We start from the raw sequence: 18,116 nt of genomic DNA on the forward strand, positions 1-18,116 counted from the left end.
GTCCTCAAGATATCCTCAAGGGTGCTCTACCTGTTCTGCTCAACATGTTTAGAGGCCCAGGGCTCAGCTTCAAACCCAAATTTAACTGCAATTTTCTTCTGATATCAGGCCTACCACTAACTAGTTGTATGACCTCAGGAAGGTTATTGAACCTTCCTACGGCCTAGGGTCCTCATCCATGAAATGGTGACAGTCGTTAGACCCACCTCATTCCGCATCACATGCTCACAGAGGACCCCTTCATGGCCTATGAGATAGTAACTTCTGTAGCTGGCTGTCAGATACAACTGTAATTTCTCTTGGCTCGGAGTACACCGTTGAGGACAGCAACTTAGCTTCCTTCTTTAAACAAGTGTCTACGAGTTGTTAGCTGGTCGGGAGAGCCAGAGATACTGGTTTGCATCTCCAGCCAGCTAGCTAGTCACAAGCTGAAGACCTAGGAGGGAAGATAATGACAGCAAAGTAAAATTTTTTTATGGAAATAATTTTAAAAACTGCAAAGAAAGGCAAAGCAAATGGTTTGCAAATTCAAACATCTGAGCAAAGCATGGGGTAAAGGGGCTGAGAGCTCAAGAGACCACTTACTGGATAGAAGGGTGCTTCAGAGGGCTTTAAACAGGGCAGTGGGGGAGGGGGACATCAGATGATATGGTTCTATGAAGACCAATTTTTAAAATGACTGAGAAGTAGAAAACAGACTTGTTCAATGTGGTAACACACTTTGAAGGGAGACAGAGATCTAGTGGTCTCCCTATTCAAGTCCATCTTCTTCAGTTCTCTAAAGGTGGGTAAGGCGTGAGCTGTCATAACTAAGCAGTCCAGCCAACGTAAGGTCCTGCTTGTCATCAATGTGTAGGCTCAGACCCACTGGCAAGGCCAGACAACAGGGTGTAAATTTTCCTGGAGACAAGTTCCTCTTCTGGCTGGCGCTGTGTCCCCAGCCTTTCCTTCTCCCAGTGTGAGATTCCTGGGGATATTTCTGTTTCTTGAGATCCATTGTTTCAAGAGTCTGATAGTCGAGGGAGAGGCTCACGTATCTGCTCAAACTGTTTTCCTTCCTGCCCAGACGGTTGCATTCCCCCACTCAGAAGTTGAGGAAGCATCATGAGAAGTGAACTGAAGAAGTGAGATGGCATTGGAAACACCACTCAAAAGCTTTGTATTATTTCAGCCCCAGAAGGAGCAAACCAACGGCAGGAAACGGATAGATGTGACAGGCTCGGAAGACCCGTAGACTAGACAGGCTTGGTAGACCAGATGTCTGAAGGGCAGAGTCAAGGTTTAAACAGGAGGCTTCATGGTGTTGTCATCCCCCAAGACAGACTCTTGTACAAGCAGAAGTTTGGGAGTGAGATTCATGTCTAGGTGAGTTTTCCATTCAAGAGGAACAGTTGAGTCCAGGCTGTGCCTTTTTCTAAGTTACTCCATACTGTATAAAACGGTGGTTTCCCAGGCTATCTCTTGCTCTCAGAAAAATTTGCCATCTTACAAATAGCTTTTGACTCCATTTTGAGGGGGAAAGACAACTGTAGCCCTTGGGTGGACCCATAAACCTCACCATCTTTCCAGCAGCACCCATGCAGCACAAGCTAATAAATGCCTCATTTCTGGGAACAGAAAGGGTGAACTGAGAATGGATGGGTGAGAGAGTACTTGACTGTATTAAGATCATATCAGGGAAGCCAGGCCAGAGAACTTATCAGTCACACCAGGCCAAGGAAAGGCTGTAACTTCCTCTTGCTGCTATAACATGCTGGGCACCTAGCACTGTGGTGGCATGGTGCCACTGACCTGACACTCACTGTGTGTCAAGGACGGAGAGGCAGAGAGCTCTTAACTGTCCTGTAGTTTCAGCTTGGCTAGGTCCTATCTGGACCTGCATCAGGTGTTTTTGCTTCACATCTGGACTCCACAGTGGAGCCTTTTTTTCAGCTTAGGCCCCTGCAGCAACTGGTCTTGGGCTGTCACCTTGGCTGTGCAGTCTCCATTAGCATTTACATCAATCCACTTCTGAAACCCTCTGAACTCTGCTATAGCCTCTTAAGTCATATTCATTCGTAAACCACATATATTGTATATGTAAAAAGATGTGTTTACTCTGTGATGTAAGAGATACTCTTCAGCAATTAAGATTGGAAGGGAAGAACCCATTTTTGCCTCTGCCAGATTACCAATGTAGGTGAGATTGTCTGGAAAATGCCACCCTTGAAAACACTGGACTTTGTGAACTTGTTCAGTAAACTTGGTTGTGGAAAGACACAGCCATGTTCATCCATGCTTCTGGCCTGGTGCACTCAGGGCAGGAATTGTTCTAATAAGGAGGGATTGGCTCAGTGGTTAAGAGTACTTGCTGCTCTTGCAGAGGACCTGGGTTCAATTCCCAGCACCCACGTGGCAGCTCAACCCCCTCTGGAATCTACCACCTTCTTCTGATCTGTTAGCATCAGGCATACATGTGGTAGACAGACATTCATGCAGGCAAAACACCCGTACACAGAAAAATAGAAAGAAGGAGGAGAAAGAAAGGAAGGAAGAATGCCAGGTGGTAGTGATGCATGCCTTTAATCCCAGCACCTGGGAGGCAGTGGCAGGCAGATCTCTATGACTTCAAGGCCAGCCTGGTCTACAGGGTGAGTTCCAAGATAGTCAGAGTTGTTACACAGAGAAACCCTGTCTAGAAAGAGGAAGAGGAGGAGGAGGAGGGAATGAATGGAGGAAGGAAGGAAGTTGTTAGTTCTAATAGGGGCTGGAGAGATGGTCAGTGCTAAATTTGTATACTTTCTCCCTTGCTAGATATTGTGATGGGAACGAGGACAGTTGAAGGGGGGGGGGGTGGGGTGGCTAGAGCACTGGGGAATTCAGGCCTGCCTGGATGGCCCTGTTTTCCTGACTACAGCAGCCTGTTCTGTCCAGGAGCTTGAGCCTGGTTTCAGCTAGTCAGGAAAAGTCCTCTTCTCTGCTTGGGACTGTCCAACTGTGCTTGTCGGTTGTCTAATGGCATCGGGCAGCAGTTCCAAGGACGCAGTTGTACCCAGGCTTCTCCATTTTTGGCTGTAGCTGCAGAGCTCAGGGGCAGTTGTGGGGCCTTCGGGCAGCTGGGACCCATTGGAGAGGGAACTCCTGCCACTACCAATTGATTAGACACACCAAGAATAACACTATTCATGTTTACATCACCAGGTATAAAATGTGTCACATTTTGCATTTGGGCACCAATGAAGAATATAAAAATGTAAAAGAGACAGTAACGCAGCATGGAGGTTTGCTACCACACATGGAGGGCTGTGGCAGGGGAAGATGGTATCACTTCCATGTCATGGAAGCATAGTTCCTGCTGGTCTCTTCTCCTGTCTGACCATTATGCAAACTAGTTGCATCCAGCCCTTCAGGCAGCAGTGGCCACCACACTTTCCTCAGGGCTATTGTCAGATTGACTGACACTGGCTTTTCTCTCCAATGTGTGTCGTCCCCCCCCCCACACCCAGGACCTGCGTCAGTCCACACCAGCCCATAGCTTCCTCTGAGTGGCTCGAATGTTCATGTAAACAGTTGGCTGCAAAAGAATTTTGTTCCTGTGTTTTCTTGTAATCTTTTGACCCTTCCTTGTTTGGAAGCCAGATTGTGGGCATGTACTGACTCAGAGAATAAACATGTATCTTTCTGAGTCAAGCTCAAATGGACCAAAGCTGCAGGTAATAAAGTGTTCTCAAGCAAAGTTAATGGTTTCAGCAAACACACCATTATCCAGGAACAAGATTTCCCACCCCAGAGGGTCAGTTGGTGGATCAAGAGCATCAGGCTCTGCTGACTGTTATTGAGGACATCCAGAACATCGGCTGCAAGTTTGTTTTGGATGAGGACAGCAGAAACCTCAGTGACCAGGGTGACTGTCCCCAGCTGCAGGCAGGGCTTGAGGAGGCTTCAAGATTCCAGAAGTAGCTAGAGAAGTTGGCTCTGGAATCTGCCCTGATTCAGGAGGGCTGAGGCTGTCTCGCAGAGTGCCCTCTCCAGCTTGGTATGGATGGGCAAATGGTTCCCATGTCCTCATAAACGGCACAGAGTTTTTGAAGTGCTCTGCAAAGCCCCTAGTCTCACCCCAGGCCCCTGACATACAGGGGCCCCGGAAGGCACTGTGATAGCAGGGACAGGCAATAGCCCTTCAGGAACCCATTAGATGTGTCCAACCAATCAGCCCTTTGGGTTGCTGGACCTCCAAAGACTAGAAGAGGCAATACATCTATTTCCCACCTGCCCCCAGCTTTCTCCTTTCAAACTCAGAGCTCATAGAAAGTGAATCTCAGAACTGTTTCTGCCACTGAGAAAGCTTAAATATGATATTGAGAGTAGGTACTTTTTGCATTAATGTATCCTTTGGTTATTGAGAAATAAAACATCGTTTGCACATTTGAGTTTATGGGTGGAGATTTGTATCCATATGTGTGTGGTAGTTACCTTTCCCTGCATTAATGGCTGGTGTTCATTGCACCTAACAAGACTCCCTTCAAGAGAGAAAGCCCTGTAGCATAGAGGTTGTTTCCGCACTAAGCCAGAGCATCCCATCTTTTAGCTCTGACTCTATTTGGAATGTGCATAGTTTCCTCAAGTATTTGTTTTTCACATTAGTGATGAAAATATTTGTCCAGTACCTATCCATCTTGGTCACTGCTCTGTTGCTGTGAAGAGACACCATGACCAAGGCAACTCTTTTAGAGGAAAGCATTTAGCTGGGGCCGGCTTACAGTTTCAGAGGATTAGTCCATTATCATCGTGGTGGGGAGCATGGCAGCATGCTGGCAGCACTGGAGTAGTAGCTGAGAGCTACATGCTAATCGATAGACTGAGAAAAAGGGAGAGGAAGAGAGACCCAAACCGCACAGCCCATGCCAGTGACACGCTTCCTCCAACAAGGCCACACCTCCTAGTCCTTATAATCCTTTCAAACAGTTCTACCCTCCGGTGACCCAGCATCCATGTTTATAAGCCTATGGAGGCCATTCTTTCTCAAACCTCCACACTGCCATAGTCAAGGTTGTACTTCCACATCTTCCTGGGATGCAGTCTGTCAAGAGACTTGATTGGAAATAGATACAGGTTGTAGCTCAGTTCACTGAACATGCATTGACTTAAGCCCCCACATGGGGACATTACCTCCTGATTTTAAACACATGTATAATCTGATTGTAGGAATGATAAAGGTTGAGGTCAGGAAACATACAATATAGACGCACACAAATTGCATCCAGAAACTCAAAACCAGTAAAACTAGCAATAGCCATGTTTACATTTTGGTGCACATCTCTATTTAAGCCTTGTAAGAAAAAATGTATCTCAGCCAGGTGGTGGCACACGTCTTTAATCCCAGCACTCAAGAGGCAGAGGCAGGCAGATCTCTGTGAGTTCAAGGCCAGCCTGGTCTACAGAGCTAGTTCCAGGACAGCCAGAGCTACAGAGAGACACCCCATCTCAAAATAAATAAATAAATAAATAAATAAATAAATAAATAAATAAATAAATAAATAAATAGAAGGAAAGAAAAAGGAAAGAAAAAAGAGTATCATGATCTTTTGGAATTTGTTATTTTAAGAAATTCGTGATACAAAAGGGCTCATGAGGCCCCACTGCTCCTTGACTATTGACACTTAGGGTTGGCCTGGCAGGGGCTGGGGATTGCCATTTCCTTCAGTGTCACGCTACTGCAGTAAATAATCTCTCATCCATGCTCATGCAAGGAACCCAATTAAACTCAGTGGGTCACATACACTAAGAACGTGCAAACAGAAGAGTCACTTGTTGGGGAAAAGGAGGGTTTAATGGGAAACGGAGGAGAAATGAGAGAAAGCAAGTGGGGGTGGAAATGACTAAAATTCATTGTATGTATGTATGAAATTGTTAAAGAATAAAATTAAAGAAATAAAAAAATAAATATTAAAGAAATCTCTGACATATGATGAATGTCTTTGCATGTGTGTGTGTGTGCGCGCGCTCACAAGTGTGCTTGCTTTCTCCTAACAAGAATGAGGCATGATTTGAGAGTTTCAATGATCAAATATATCCTGTGACTAAAAGTATGATGTTGATAAAAAAACTGGATATTAATTTCAGACAATGAAAAAGGCTTTTTTTTTCTTTTGGTAGGTGAGTAGAATGGGAAATTAGGATCATCTATAGTTTATCCAGCCGTGTTATTTGGTAGCTTTGTGAACTTGGACAAATTTTTGGTTCTCTGAACTCTTGCAGTTTTAAAACTATTTCAGAGAGTTTCTGATGAAAGTCAAACAGGACAATATTTGCAAAATGTCAACTTACCCCAAGACAATCAACAAATAATGGGCACTGTGATTATTGTTGTTATAGAAGATGCTATGCTGCGTTGAAATTGCTAGTCTAGTCATGTCTTCCTCTCTGGACTATGACTGCCTGAGTCATGACCTCTGTTCTAACAGTTCTCTTGTCCTAGCAGAGAAATTCATGGAAGGTAAGCAATCTGTACGAGCTTGCCGGAAGAGAAACTAGCTATGGAAAGCGCCACACCAAGTGTCTTTCTCCCACAGTCCTTTACTCTCCCTGAGTAATCTAGCGCAAACTCTAACTGTAAACCATGAACATGCTTGGTATCGAGGCCAGATGTCACGTGTGCCGGGCCAGCACTTCGTCACAGAGCTACGTCACCACATTCAAACCTCCAAGTCTTCCAAGCAACATTTATTTCTATTTCGACTTTCAACCAAAGTTAACAACATTTAGTGAGCAATTTTTATGCATCAGCTTTTGCTCTAGAATTCTGCATGTTATTTAAACTACCTTATAAATTAGATCCTGTTTAATAGATGAGGGAGATTCAGAGAGGATGCTGTGGGCTCTGGGACTTCTGAGGTTTTCCTAAGGTCCCAGAGTAAATTCTTAGACCTTTGTCCTTCTATTTAAATGCCTGGATAGGAAGCAAAGAGGAGAGACAACCATGCATTTTTCTTTCTTTTTCGTGTAGAATTCTTTTTTGTTTATTTGTTTTTGTTTTGTTTTGTTTGTTGTTGTTTTTGAGAAACGGTTTATCTGTGTAGCCCTGACTGTCCTGGAATTTACTTGTAGACCAGGCTGGCCTCAAACTCAGAGTGCTGGGATTAAAGACATGTGCTACCGTACCTGGCTGAGTGTAGAATTCTTTTCAAGGAGTCTTTCTTTTTAATTCTAGAAAAACAAACAAGAGAAATTCTTGCTTCATTAATGATTTTACTCCTGCTGAGGCTCCAACCAGGTTGTTGGGAGGTTTTTCCCCTCTAGAGCCCCATCCGAGGAAGCCAATGAACCCCAGGCCTCTGCTGAGAGGCCTAGGCCGGAATTATTAATATTGAAATAGATTTGCAACACAGAGAAAACAGAAGTTCAAATCATACCTTTGAAAAAAACTGAAACCACCTGTAAGGTCAATAAACTTGAGACTGAAAGACATTCTGAATAAAAATGAACTGTCTCCAAAAGAAAATATTTCATCCCAGGTGATCCACACAGCAACCTTAATGTTGTTTGTCAACTATTTGCCTGTGTTTCTTTCCTACATGAGAAAAAGATGTGTTTTAAAAATAAGAAAAGTTGGAGCGTTGGTGAATGCCTTTAGTCCCAGTACTCAGGAGGCAGAGGCTGGTGGATCTCAGTGAGTTTGAGGCCAGCCTGATCTATAGTGTGAGTCCCAGGACAGCCAGAGCTGTTACACAGAAAAACCTTGTCTCAAAAAAAAAAAAAAAAAAAATCAAAAACCAAACAAACAACTGTTAATAAAAATAAAAGTCATGGAATTATGTTACTTCCAGACTCCATACTTGTTTTTTTGACTTGGGAAAATATTTTCATGTCCCTTTCCTTTCCCAAATGTCTTAAAAGACCTGTATCAGGATGGGAAACATCTTCTGAGTCCCAGAGTTCTCCTTGGCTTGGAAGAGCTAACTGGAGCATGTGCTGAGAGGGACCCTGAGAAGGATGCCTCAGAACGCTGTTTCCAAACATTCTATGCATACGTCCCTCATTTTCCCTCATTTATAACTACTGCAGCCATGTGATAGACAACACGTAATTCTAGAGAGCACTGTATTATGTTTTCTTCACACATGCTACAAAAGACATAAAACCCTCAGCTTTCAGAGAACAACTGCATGATGCTCCCCGAATTTATTACAAGGGTTTCTTAGAGTTTAATTCCAAAATAGAAAGAATGTAGGCCGCTGTATTAGCTTGAGGGAAAAGTGTTATTCTGCTATGAGGAATAAGTTAATTATAAGGAAAGACGGGGCGGGGAGGTGCACATCCTTGATTTATAGAATTTCCCTTATGTCTTAGTGAGGGTTTACTGTTGCTGTGATGAGACACCATGACCACAGCAACTTTCTTATAATGAAAACACTTCATTGTGATGGCTCATTTACAGTTTCAGAGGTCATCACGGCAGGGAGCATGGCAGCGTGTGGGCAGAGGTGGTGCTGGACCTGAGAGTCCTACATCTTGACCTAGAGACAACAGGAAGTCAACTGACTGTCACACTGAGAGAAGCCTGAAAAAAGAGACCTCAAAGCCCACCCCCACAGTGACCCACTTCTTCCAACAAGGCCACACCTCCTAATAGTGCCACTCCCTGTGAGCTGATGGGGGCCAAATACATTCAAACTGCCACACCTTATTTTCCCCAAGATTCCTGTAATAGTATCCAAACACATCATGCAAGAAAACTCCTTCATCTACTGTGATCGTTATCTGGTTTACCAATGAGAATTTGCAGATAAGTTATGAAGCAAACTTTTTAAACAATTTAATCATAGAAATAGGCAGTATCTGCTCAGAAGAACCTTCTGGATTAGAACCCAGAACCCTTCCATGGGGGGGAGAAATACTTTGAAAATCTTCCCTTTGTGGAACTTTCTGCTGAACATGAGATTGGGATTGCTTTTGAAGGAGAAAAGTGAGGTATGGGTGAAATAGAGGGGTGTGATGTACTCGGAGTGGCACGTGACACCTTCATTCCATCTGGTGCTTGCAAACTAATAATGTTGGACTCACATGAGCTTGCTGGAGTCCAACTCACACGTAAGACCCTGATGCTCTGATCTGACTGAGGAGCCAGCGAGGTCCTCACTTTTCAAGTGTGTCCATTGGTGCTGTGCAATCCACCGCCTTTCTCATTCACCAAGGAGACTGGATCCTGCAGATCCAGGGCATGCCGTGCAGCTAGTCATATCTCTAATGGCTCCTGTAGTCGGGCCCACACAGAGCTGGGTGACCACAGCAGAATCCAGTGGCCACCAGCGAGCAACCCCCCGCTGGCCTCATTCCATGCTGTGCAGGCGGAATAAACATGGCTATGAGGTCTTGACCGGCAGCTCTAGGCCATGTGACAGAGGTATGACGGGATTGGAAACAGGAGCAACAGACTTCTCAATTAGAAGGGAGGTAGCTCTTGTGGGAGGAGTGTGTCTGGTAGTCTTAATTAAGCATCAGATGTCAAAAGCCATGGCCTAATTAAAAGAAGGCCTTGGCACAATGAAGAGGTGGAGGGCAGCCCTCTGATCCTCATGGAAGATCATTCCTACAGTGTCTGTAGATGAAATGCCTGGATGGTCAGAAAAGGCATAACCAAATCAAACTAATATCGCACCAAACATTGTTGAATATTCTTGCCTTTTAACTGAATATTCTTACTGAATATCTTAGATCCCAGAGTTATATAACATGAATTATCCACTATTACATAAGACAAGTTATCCTAGCTCAAAACAACAAACTTATCCCACAGTTTTTGAATATCAGTAATTAAGTAGTTTGTCTAGATGGTTCTCTCTGGGGGGTCTGTCAGAAAGCAAGTCCCAGGGGCAGAGTCAGGGGCGGCCAATGTTTTCAGCATTTGACTCAGTGCTTGAGATGGCTTATTTAAGTGGCTGCTGGCAAGAGACGTCTGTTCCTCACCCCATGGACTGTTCCACGTGTTGCCTGAGTGTCCTCATGACATGGTATCTGCCTTTCCCTAGAGCAAGTGACCCAATGGCGAGACAGAAGCTGCAAAGCTTCCTCATCCGACTCTTATGACACGTCCTTTCTTCCACCAGATCCCATTCATTAGAAGGCGTGACTGACCTAAACGTGGAAATTAGCTTTGTCTTTTGAAAGAACTGTTGGAGAATGTGTAGGCATAGTTTAAACCCTTCCCATGCAGTATCTACTCAGGATGTCACAGCCCGGCTACGTGATTTGAGAAATCCATTGCAAAATAAAAATTTGAAACTCCTATGTAGGCATTGCTAAACATTTCAAGATAGTGACAGATATTAAATCAAGTGTCTCCTGGAATCAGTGTTAGGTACAGTGACCAAGAGAGAGGCCAGATCCACTGTTTAATAACTGGTAATTCTTGGGAACAGCATTTAATATCTCTGAACCTTAACTCTGTTTCTCTAAAATGGGCATGATTAATGAATTAAGTTTCCTATCAGTGGGGATGCTTCATTACAGAGCAGAATGAAGTCATTCCTGCATGTGGCTTTGTGTGGGTACTTAATGACACCGACATTATAATGATCTTTGGTGTTAGAAGAGTCGGGCAGGAACACATGACCAAGGTCAGTCATGTAGCTACTGATCATAAACATCTCAAAGCAGAAATAGCATGTCATGATATCAGCAGCACCAACATTGCCCAGCAGGGACTCATCTGCTCAGGAGTGTGAAACATGTCCTGTCAGTTACAGAAAGAATTGTTGAGAAGATGTATTTCTAAAATGGCACATTTTAAAATGCTCTACCATGCAGGACAAGGGGCTCTGTTTTAAGGAAACCCATATAGAAAGATTAAGGTTTCATTGGTTGTTTTAAGGAAAGGCACTCATTAGCACCCTTAGACATTGTTGCCATGATCTAGTTTCTATTAATAACTCAGTGGATGAGACTGAATATTAAAACAGAAACTTTCTCATAGCAATATTCTCTTTGGGCAGCTCAAAAAAAAAAAAAAAAAAAGCTAAGAATAGTCCTGCATGAAGCCTCCATTTTAATAACTGCAAAATAATTTTATAAAACACTATAGTGCCAAACTGACTTTTCATCTTCTTTCTTTTTTTTTTTTAATTAAGAGATTTTATGTGTGTTAGTGCACCCGAGAAGTCCGGAAGAGGGTGTTGGATCCCCTGGAACTGGAGTTAGAGACAGTTGTGAGCCTCCATGTAGATCCCAGGAACCCCACCCCAGCCCTGCAGAGCAGCATCAATCCAGCCCCCTTTCTGTCTTCTCATGCAGCTGAGCAGGGCCCAGGGAGGCAAACAGCAACCCAGCTGGGCAAGTGCAAAGTCCCAGCTACTTCCCAGGAGCACAGTGGCTGGCACTCCAGAGACCCAGTCATCGGGAGGGTCTAATCGTGTGGAGTAACTGGCCTCCCAAGGGGGCCTAGGTGCCTAGGTGCTGCTCATTAGTGGGGTGGACAGCTCAACAGGAAGTGCTAGGACAGAGCTATGCTCTTCTCACAAATGAATCAAGGCAGACAGGGCCAGCAGACACACCATCAGCTTTGCTTCTGAGCAATACTCTTCTGCTTCTCAGGGACCTTCCTTGTGTATATTCCCAATCCAAAATCAGTTCCTTAATTTGAAACAGCTATAAATAAACATCACAGATGAAATCCTGGGGCTGGGCTCTCTTCTCCACTACACACACACACACACACACACACACACACACACACACATACACACACCTATGTTTATTTTGGTTTTTATATATGAGTTAAGTCATACAAAAACAGCCGATGAAACTTCATGTTAATGGTCAGTTTGGGGTGTGACGTGCGTGGTCTCACTGTTCCGAGCTTTCCAGTTAACTGGGAGACTGCGAGGGGTTTCCTCTTTCATTCCCGTTAGTGCACCGTCACGTCAGCTTTGCGGCACTGTCCCGGAGCTCTCTGGTCGTGTGACCTTGGTTGTTACAGCATTGGCGCTCTTGACCATCACCTAATGCCAATGCATTCTTGTTTATGAATCCGACAGTTGCTTGCTACAGCAGTGGTTTTTAACACTTTGTGTCCAAGCCTTTAGGGATAATCTGGGGATTGGCCAGAATCCTATCAAAGGAGTATGCACATAAACCATGATTGTGAGCATGTGTACCCTCTGTGCAAATGCGCTGGATGTATGCGCGCGTGCGCGCACGCACGCACACACACACACACACACACACACACACACACACACTGTGGGGGGGGGGGGAGAGAGAGAGAGAGAGAGAGAGAGAGAGAGGAGAGAGAGAGAGACCCCCGGATATATCCTCCATATGAATCCCAGCTGGCTTGTCCACCTTAGACTAAGAATTCCACATGTACACACTGTGGTTCGTGGTCATATATAATGCTTTCTGTTCATAACCAGGACGTCCTGGTGATGCCTATGCACGTAGCCATGTAGTTTTATCAGTAACTGTCTTCACATTCATGACCTTTTCAGTGATAGATTTAACTTCAGAACACAAACTCTTCTTACACTATTTGTCTGTCGGCTCTTTTGAACTCACTCTCCCGCAGACAGTCTTATGTGTTGCTTATGTTATGGGATTCCTGCACTGTGATACTCAAGGCTTCTGCACAGGAAGCAGCTATTTCCTTTGAGATCTTTTTCTTTCTTATTGAGATAAGGTTCTGGGCCTGGGGCAGAGATTTATGGGCTATTGTTGTCACATGATGTGTGTGTTACTTTTCCATGGTGAAAGGCCCAGGGTCTCGGACTTCCACTTTGCCATTGATCTGGGTGTGAGCAGAACGTGGTTACTGTAATAAGTCACAACACACACTACTTCTTCACACCCCCCCCACACCCCTGCTAGAGCATGGGGCCAGGGTGAATAATATTTCTCATTCATTTGGCCTTTGCCATGGCTTGTCAGGAACTGGACTTGTGTTCGTTATTCTGAGAAGTGTTCAGCTGTGGAATAAGCGCTGAAAAGATGAAATATAATTGATCCTGAGAAGTAAGTATTTAGTGACCCAGGAAATCTTTCTGAGCTTGAAAGTTCGTAGATTAAAAGTATGTATGGATTGACTCAGGCAAGAAGACTAGGAAGATCTATGTATTGACTCTGAAGTGAAGAGAAAAGCTATTATGGAATGTTAAAAGAACATTAGTGATAAATTGACTGAGATCAGCTGACCAGAACTGTCTCTGCAAAAATGAGAATTTTCTAATATCAGGGTATGAGAATGTATATCCAAAGTACAGGAGGTATCAACTCAAGGATTTTTTTTTTAATTAAAAAATAATCAGGCTTTATTCTAAACATGCTAGCTGTTTGTTGCATGTTTGCTTTTGGGAATAAGACATTACATAAAAAAAATTCTTGGGGCTTTCTGTAACAAGATACAATCTTTGAAACTGTGTGATAAAAGCTATGTAGGAAGTATGAGGGATGATACTGGAGATACTGACATTCACTTACTCCTTCACCCATGTATTTAACAAGCATTATTAATTAATTACTGTCTTAGTTAGATTCTCTGTTGCTATGATGGAACACCATGACCAACGGCAACTCGGGAAGCGCTTTAGTTTCTATTGCTGTGAAGAGACACCATGACCACAGCAACTCTTATAAGGAAAACATTTCATTGGGGTGGCTTGCTTACAGTTTCAGAACTCCATTATCATGGGGAGGAGCATGGTGGTGTCATGCAGACAGATGAGGTACTGGAACCCAGAGTGCTACATCTTGCAGGCAACAGCAAGTTGACTGACAGTCACACTGGGTGGTACCCTGAGTATAGGAAGCCTCAAAGCCCGCCCCCACAGTGACACACTTCCTCCAACAAGGCCACACCCACTTCAAACCCACCACACCTCCTAATAGTGCCATTCCCTTTGGAGGCCATTTTCTTTCAAACCACCACAGGAAGGAAAAGATTGATTTGCACTCCTTTCCAGTTAACAGTCCATCACTGAAGGAAGTCAGGACAGGAACTCAAACAGGGCAGGAACCTGGAGGCAGTGCTGCTTACTAGTTTGCTCCTCATGCCTTGCTTGGCCTGCTTTCTTATACAACTCAGGACCACCACAATGGGCTGGGCCCTCCCCCATCAACTACTAATTTTAAAAACGCCCTATAGGCCTGCTACTGCCCAATTTTATAGAGGCATTTTCTCAGTTGAGGTTACCTCCTCTTAGATGAATTTAGCTTATGTTGAGGTGACATAAAACTATCCGGGTCACCTATTCTATTCCAGGAATTATGTTAAACACAGAAATCAGGAAGTGAGAAACAGAAGCCAAACTTTTAAACACTTGACACGGGAGGGACAAGCGTCCCACACAGTGGGAACAGCACATGAAAAGGCAAGGGTAGAGAGACCCCAGCAATCAGAGAGCTGAAATAACTGAGTAAAACCCCTCACCAGGGACTGGTGAAGGCTGAGCTGGATGGAGAAGAGCACTTGGCACATGTGTGCACGGCCAGCAGTGGACTTTCCTGAGCCTCCATAGTAAGAAAAGGCAGCCATGGGTCTGCAGAGAAGTGAGCCTGGAGGGGGCAGCTGGGAAACGGGATGAGTTCGGAAGATGACTCACAGAGGCAGGAATGGCATTTGCTTCAGCTCTGATGACTGGGTTGATGATGGTGAGGAGGAGGAGGAATGAAAGATTCAGGCTGTGGCTGTGGTTGGGCAGAGACTATGATTTCTCTTCACAGGTGTGTCTCAGGTACCTGTGAGTTTCTGTGGACGGTGTAAAGTTCGGGCTAGAAGTGCAGAAAAAACTTGAACACGGAGAAGTCAGCTAAGAAATACAAATTTGGAAATCAGCAGTAGTGGGTGAAGTGGAAGAAATGGCGTGGAGATGAGACCCTGAAGGAGCAATGACATTTAAAGGGTTGTGCTGAGATAAAGAAATGTTAAATGACGCAGAGACAAAGCAGAGAGGACAAGAGAAAGATAGGAAAGTGCCACACAGCTGGCAGTGGAGCAGAGAGCGCTGTTATACGGCAAGTGATATGAGATGATGCTTAGACCCAAAACTGCCTCGGAATACGAAAGATCTGTGAGCACACTGGGAAGTTCATTTTAAAATGCTGTCATAGGTGCAAAAGGCTGGCAGAAAGGAGGTGAGGATGTAGGCAGACACTAGAAGCCAAACTTTTAAACACTTGACTGGAAGGAGAAAGCTTTGAAGACCTAGGCTCTCTTTTCAGTGACAATAAGAACTCAATTTTGTTTCTTCAAAATTGTCATGAGATGAAGCCCTTTCTTCTGGAGGACCACAGCTCAAACTTCCAAATACTTCCACTTACCCAGAAGACTTGGTTTTTTAAGTTTAGTTATATTTTGAAAGCAACGTTTCCCAAAAGCATAATGATAATATAGTAGAATATGTCTACTCTCCAAGATTTTGAGGAGTACCACTCACCGAGGTTATTGATACAGCATTCTGCTGTGGATATCTCTCTGTATAAATAAAATGCTGTTTGGCCAGTGGCCAGGCAGGAGGTATAGGCGGGACAAGAGAGAAGAGAATTCTGGGAGGTGGAAGGCTGGAGCAGAGAGGCTGGCAGTCGCCGCCATGACAAGGAAGATGTAAGGTAATGGTAAGCCACGAGCCACGTGGCAAAGTATGGACTAATAGAAATGGGTTAATTTAAGATAGAAGAAGTAGATAACAAGAAGCCTGAAATGGCCATACAGTTTGTAAACAATGTAAGTTTCTGTGTGTTTACTTGGTTGGTTCTGAGCGTCTATGGGCCTGGCGGGTGAGAGAGATTTGTCCTGACTGGGCCAGGCAGGAAAATGCTAACTACAGCATTCACCTGGACACGCAGCACCTGAAAGGGGTTGGGGGTGTAGTCTTTTTGATTTCAAAAGCAAAGAATCATGGATAAGCTATGAAATGGAAACCAAGTAGACGTCATCTCCACAATCACACACTAAGCTTAGAAGGTGGCTGGTTGATGGGTCAGTGACATGGCTCACGGGGCAAATTCCTTGTTTTGAGAGCACCGTGACCTGAGTTCACTCCCAGGAACCCACATCAAGGTGGAAGGAGAGAACTGACTCTACAAAGTTGTTCTTTGGCCTCCAAAAATGTACTGTAGTGTGTGCACACACACATACACACAATAATAATATAGAAGAAAAAGCACACAAAAATAATACAGAAGTATGTGAAGATTTCATATAAATTAGTTTGGGCTATTGCAATGAAAATAATTTAGATTGGAGACGTAAACAGCTAACACTTATTACTTGTGTTCTTGGAGTATGGGAAACATGAGCAGATGCAGTGTCTGATAAGGGCCTTGTGCAGCTCATAGGCCTGATCACTGTATCCTCACAGTCTTCCTGTTTCATAAATGCATGAACCTCACCATTGGAGTTTCATGACCTCATCTAAAACTAACGACGTCCCCAAACTCCTAGCATCATCCCACTGGGGTTAGAGTCCCAACATACTTGTCTTGGGGAACAGAGGAATGAAGCCCATAGTATCATATATAATCTCCATATGTAAGTGATGGGCTGTGTTGGAGAAGCATGTAACCCTCCACCTATTTCTACTGTTGGACCTAAAATCTTGACCTGATTGGCCTTTTGCTCTAGAGTCTGTCTGTCAGACTGGCCCAAAGATCCTGAACAAAGTAACCCTTGGTAAATCGGTCTCCCCTTGTAATGTTCCTTCACAGCGGCCCACCAGGCATGGAATATTGACAACACTCAGTGCTCCTCACCACTCACTCTGCTCACTTCAAGTGTTTCAGAAAGCAGAGAGAATTGTGTGTGTTTCTAGAAGAGATTCTGCAAACACATGCCATACAGAAACCCAGTACAGAGGCTCTTCCACTCAGGCATGAGCTCCACCGGGGTCCTCAGTGTGAACCTTCGCTCAGCAGGAGTTGGTCACACTGTATTCTGGCAATGAAGCTCAGTAAGAACTGGGATTTTCACAGGGCAACAGTATAGAAAAGGACAATTCAGAAAACTGACAAAGACCAGGCCCAGGATGTAAATTTTTGCTCCATTTGGAGACAGTCTAGTATTCTCCATCATAAAATGAACTCATATTTATCATTATAAAATTTAGAACATTATTTGAAGCACTAACTATGACTTGAAAGCCCCAAGTCCATGGTGTGTGGAGGGTACCATGAAAAGATGCCTCAAATGGTTGCTGTGATAGGTTACTTTCCTGACTAGAAAAATGTTAAGTACAAACATTTTGAGACCAAACGTCTTTTTGGTCATTCATTTTCTAGCATATGAAAAATGATATTTAAATGTTTTAAGGGAGGATCATAAACCAGCTTTCTAAACCCCCCCCCCCAACATTGAAATCCTAGTCTCCCTGAGTACGGGTGTCTGATGCTTGGGATAGCATCTAAGAGCTTGTGTTTGTGGGGAGAGGCCTGGAGAAGCCTGGGAGAAGAGTCTGCCCTCACTTGGTGGAAGCTGGAAGAATAGTTCAAAGGAGGGGACTTACACCCCAAAGTTACGAAGGGCTGAAGTGAGGCCTTTCACTCTGGGGTCCCAGATTATTCTAACAGCCCTGTTCACCATCCCATCCTTAGAGCAGGACCAAATAAATATAGTTGACCCTCCATAGCTGCCGGTGCTGTTATTTTCTGATTAAAACAATGAAGACAGGACACATTTAGGAAAAACTGTATTTGTTCTGGATATGTGCAGATTCTACTTCCTTATTGTTTTTGCTTAATAATATAGCATAGCACCCATTTGCATACCATGGATAACGTATTAAGTACATTGTCTGGAGAGGGAAAAGTGCATAGGAAGATATACGCACAGTTTACATGTAAATACTATATCACTTTTATTATTTAATTATCTATCTATCTATCTATCTATCTACTATTTTGTTTCTCGAGACAGGGTTTCTCTGTGTAGCCTTGGCTGTCCTGGAGCTCACTCTGTAGACCAGGCTGGGCTCTTTGTCACTTTTACATAAGGAAATTCTGGTATCTCTGGGGGTACCTGGGATTCCTGGAACCAGTCCTTCAGGGTTTTAAAAGATAACTGGGCTTCTTGATGTAGGACAAATGTCATCGACTTTCCTATCTTGTCCTGAGGCAACACTGACTGGAACGGAAGGAATCCTCAGCAATGCAGC

Source organism: Onychomys torridus, chromosome 23 (assembly GCF_903995425.1).
Source record: "Onychomys torridus chromosome 23, mOncTor1.1, whole genome shotgun sequence".
In the NCBI taxonomy this organism is placed as follows: domain Eukaryota; kingdom Metazoa; phylum Chordata; class Mammalia; order Rodentia; family Cricetidae; genus Onychomys; species Onychomys torridus.